The following is a 5,580-nucleotide window of genomic DNA, read 5'->3' on the forward strand; positions in this document are numbered from 1 at the left end:
TTTATATATAAAATATAGAACTTCGTTCTGTGAAGTAAGTTTTTTATAATGTTTGTCATGACAAGTATCTGAGTTTTGTATCATGCCTCGGTGTGTTCTAGTAAAACTTTAAACGTTTTCTAGACGATCCCTTGTGCCTTTTGCTGGCCGGCACAAAAGCTTCCTCCATCGGAGGTACTTTAAAAATACAATCCTTCTGTGGGCAGGTTATAAATGTAATGTTTTACATTTGTCACTGGCAGCACTTTGTTTAAGAAAAATATAAAATTTATTGTTCGGTACTGTGCAGTACATAAACGATTGATGACGAATTTAGGTGGATCAAGCCTAATTAGTACACCATGAATGTTTAATGTATGCAATTGCTAACATTAGCACTGTAAAATAACTACAATGGTTTATAGTAAATTGATAAAAGTTGCTCTTCATATAATGCGAAAATATGTTCTTCAAATGCCAAACATTTGTATTTTGGCATGAATACAATGATTGTAAAAGACAATGTCTTCATAAAAATGCTAAAAAACTGCTCTGATAATAAACTTTTGTTCTTTATAACATGCTGAGATTTGCTTCTTCACACGCCGAGCGCACAGCGCTATCCGGCCTACACACTTGATTATGGAATGAAAAACTCCTGAACCTCATCATCACCAAACAACCGATCATGCTTTCTCCGGTTTACTTTACCTTCTGGTAAGTTCACAAATGTGGATCTCTCCCTAGCCAGTGCCACATACTGTGAATGTATGGCGGCTACTCCGTTAGGAGTTGGGAACCTGATCTCTGCATGAGCTGTCGATGTTATCGCTCCGAATTTAGCCAACGCTGCCCTTCCAAAAAGGACATTAAATCGAGAATTGCCTTCTATGATTGTGAAATCGATTGTTTCTGTTCTCAACAATGGGAATGTGCCCATAACAACTTCCAAACGAATCTGCCCCATGGCATTTATCGGTTCTCCCGTTAATCCAGAAACTTTCAACCTCGTTCGCCTAGCTCTGCCCTGCACATGCCTTGGAAAAGTCATCAAGCAATGCCAGTAAATGATGTCAGCTTCACTTCCGGTATCTGTGTAGATACAGTTGATAAACTTATTTGCTATCTCTGCTGAAATGTGTGATGACCCGGAAATTTCCAACCAAATTTAAACTTTAGTCTTTATATGTATCCGACACGATAAGCAAAATCTGTAATGTTAAGTCTCGAAAGTTTGAAATCTATATTCATGTAATCAAGTTACCATTTGACCATGCCTGACGATTCACAAACATTTATGTGTACATAGATGTGTGTATATAATACTTATTAAGTGAAGGCGTTAACAAGGTATTAGATATATAATAATTTACAAGAATGTATTTTGTTTCAATATAAGTTTATTATGCTTATCGATGGATTTAGAGGAAAATATCAAATGATTGATTTATAAGATACATTAAATTAGAATGAAGAGTCTCTGTTATGAGGTCCACTTTGAATTAGGAAACCCTTGCTTTTAACGGTATTCGGAATATTTGGAAAAGTGATTGTATATAAGAACAAAAGTGTTAATTATTGAGGATTAGACAAAAAGTTGGTGGAGGATTGAATTTCATAACCCTTGTTATTTGATTCGATCGATACTAAGTTATTTTATTTAGAAAGTTTAAGGGAACTAAAATAAACGTTAGCGTATAAAGGAATTATAGGTTTAGAGTGTAAACGTTACGTGTTTTATGTTTTTAAAATAGACTTTGAACTATTATTAGTTTGAAAAACTAAATATAATATTATTACGTTAATATTTCCATTATATACGATATATACGAGTTTATTTTTTTATTAAAATGAAAATATATATATATATTTTACGAGATGATGAATTATTATATTATAATTAGTCAACAAACGTTTTGATCTAAACTAATATCATTAAAATTGTTTTGATAAATAACGAGATTATGGTTTATAAAAGTAAATAACCAAAATACTCAAAAGATTAAGTTACACTTTGAGTGGGTTAATTTTTCATTTATTTAAGTCTATATTTTGATAAAGGTACGAGTCATAAAACGTCATGATTTAAAATAATATATTTTGATAAACAACGAGTCACTAATTTATAGAAGTAAATGACCACAACGCTCAATTTTATAAGTTATATTTTTATAAAGGAAATTTATTGATGAGTAAGTCTAATTTTTGTAAAAGGTACACGTCGTGTAACGTAAAAGGCTAGTTTTCTAAACGTACGAAAGTGCGCTCGAAAAACAGAAAGCGGTACATGAGTCGTGAGACCACGACCGTGTCATTTTTGTAAAAATTATAATTTTACCAGGAGCGTAAATATAATATAATATTTAATTAATTCTAAAGATTAAATATATTATATATTAATGTCGGCAACATTTTTTTTCATTTTTTTGCTAGTGTATATGAGCAAGTTGGGGGAGGCCACAATTCCTTTAAAAAGGCGAACGTACTCCATTCGTGATTCATTTTTTTTTTCTTTCTTCTCTGCATCTATCTACTTCTATATCTTACTCCGTATTATATATTTAATTTATATTATTTTCATTATTATTATTAAGATTAATATTAGTATTATTATTATTATTATTATTATTATTATTATTATTATTATTATTATTATTATGTATTATACATAAAATACTACGACAAGGGATACGCGCGAGCTATTGTAACATGGGTTTTATGAGTGGGATAGGACTAAGGAAATTATGAGTTATAGCTATGGAGGTGATGGGTAATGTTCATGGGTATGCTCATGAGGTCAATCTAGTGTTTATCATCTTTGTCGTACCTTTCCTGCAATATTGAATCTCAATATTGATACGTGAGTACTCGTAAATTAAATTTTATATACTAATAGTGTATCCCTGACTAGTGCTCGAGAAAATAGGATTATGCATACTTGTACTTTTGATATTGCCTTTAGATAGGTTATGTTGAATCTTGAATTAGTTACATCTGCGATTGAGATAAGATATAAGATATGCATGTCCTTGGAAAGTTAGCGAAAAATTAAGAACTTTTCCTTTAGATACCGAATGATTTTAACAGATAGATTAGAAGTTATAGCCGATTGAAGTTTTGTAAAAATGATTATTATTATCGTCGTTATTATCGTCGTTCCAAATTTTATCAAATTATTATTATTATTAATACCATTTTTCAATAAAAGTATTATCTTTAAAAATTATTATTTTTATTATTATTATAGTTATTATCGTTATAGTTATAATTAGTATTATTATTATTATCATTAAAAAAAATAGTTATTAGTATTATCATTATCATAATTATTAGTATTATTATAATTAGAACTAGTATTAGTAACACTTATTTATTATGATTACTATTATTATTATTAAAATAAACGCGATATAAAAGACGATTTAAAAACTATTAACAAATTGATTAGGAAATAATAAGTATGAGTATCATGATGAAATTAAATTATTGTAAGATAATGATTTAGATAAAATTATCGTTTTTATTATTTTTATCATTTCTATTATTATTAAAAGTATCGTTAGTATTAAAACTATCGTTTTATCAAAATTATCATTTTAATAGAAATGTCATTGTTATTATAAAATTTTATTTATTAATAAATGAATTATGTTATTTACTCTAATAAATCTTTTAAAAAATATTTTAAATATAAAATGACGATGTTCAAACTATATAATAATCATGTATAAATTTTGGAAATCATGTTTGAGTCAAACTGACTTTTGTTGACTTTTGCACATTAATCTCGAGCATTAGGATTGTGGTACACTATGACTTGACCTAATTTGTTAGACAAATATTGACCAACACATAAATATATATAATTAATTTAGGTTCGTGAATCCAAGGCCAACCTTGCACTTGTTCAATGACGTTATATTTATTTTTTACTACGAAATACAGTATGGTGAGTTTCATTAATCCCTTTTTAAATGCTTTTGCTATATATATTTTTGGGACTGAGAATACATGCGCTGCTTTTATAAATGCTTTACGAAATAGACACAAGTAATCGAAACTACATTCTATGGTTGGATTATCAAATCGAATATGCCCTTTTTATTAAGTCTGGTAATCTAAGAATTAGGGAACAGACACCCTAATTGACGCGAACTCTAAAGATAGATCTATCGGGCCCAACAAGCCCCATCCAAAGTACCGGATGCTTTAGTACTTCGAAATTTATATCATGTCCGAAGAAGGATCCCGGAATGATGGGGATATTCTTATATACATATTGTGAATGTCGATTACCAGGTGTTCAATCCATATGAATGATATTTTGTCTCTATGCATGGGACGTATATTTATGAGAACTGAAAATTGAAAATCTTGTGGTCTATTAAAATGATGGAAATGATTACTTATGTTAAACTAATGAACTCACCAACCTTTTGGTTGACACTTTAAAGCATGTTTATTCGCAGGTGTTAAAGAATTCTTCCGCTGTGCATTTGCTCATTTTAAAGATATTACTTGGAGTCTTTCATAGCATATTTCGAAGAACGTTGCATTCGAGTCATTGAGTTCATCAAAGATTATTATTAAATCAATTTATAGTTGGATAGTGGATATTATGAAATGGTATGCATGCCTGTCAATTTTCGATGTAAAGAAAGTTTGTCTTTTAAAAACGAATGCAATGTTTGTAAAATGTATCATATAGAGGTCAAATACCTCGCAATGTAATCAACTATTGTGAATCGTTTATAATGTATATGAACGGGTCCTTTCAGTTGGTATCAGAGCGGTGGTCTTAGCGAACCAGGTCTGCATTAGTGTGTCTAACTGATAAGTCGATAGTATGCATTAGTGAGTCTGGACTTCGACCGTGTCTGCATGTCAAAAGTTTTGCTTATCATTTTGTGTCGAAAATTAACTACTTATCATCCTCAGGAAATTACATGCTTATCATTTTTAGTCTAAGACACGTCTTGCTGCATTGATTGCATTAATAGTGTATAGACAAAAATTCATATCTTAGCATATCTGCTAAATCATATCTTATCGTATCTGTTACTTTAAACTTTGCCTGACATATCCCGCAAAGTCCACCGTAATCTACGAAATCTTTTGATCTATATATATATATACATACATATATATATATATATATATATATATATATATATATATATATATATATATATATATATATATATATATTCTATGTAATTAGAATACCATCCGTTAGCCAAAATCATTTCATATCGGGAAACAAAAAAAATCCTTTATCCAATCGTACGAAATGGAATTCGTCATCAGTTCAAGTCACTCAGATTCCGAAATGGAATCCCATTCAAGCTCCGAAAGCAGTGTGACCGGAATAGATCAACCAATCAGTCATCACCTATTCTGGATGAATTGGGGATGGGTTCGTAGCCTCCTCAATCATTGGAGACAAGAAGAAGGTGATCCCTTCCATCCACCACATTGCCCTCTTGACGAAGAACCTGAAGCACTTACCGGCGAACCTGTCCGAAACACCATTTTCTCGCTCATTTCCAGAGTATCGCGTCACGATTATATATTACATCAAATTTTAGATTTTATTTATCC

Source organism: Rutidosis leptorrhynchoides, chromosome 7, assembly GCF_046630445.1.
Source record: "Rutidosis leptorrhynchoides isolate AG116_Rl617_1_P2 chromosome 7, CSIRO_AGI_Rlap_v1, whole genome shotgun sequence".
In the NCBI taxonomy this organism is placed as follows: Eukaryota; Viridiplantae; Streptophyta; class Magnoliopsida; order Asterales; family Asteraceae; genus Rutidosis; species Rutidosis leptorrhynchoides.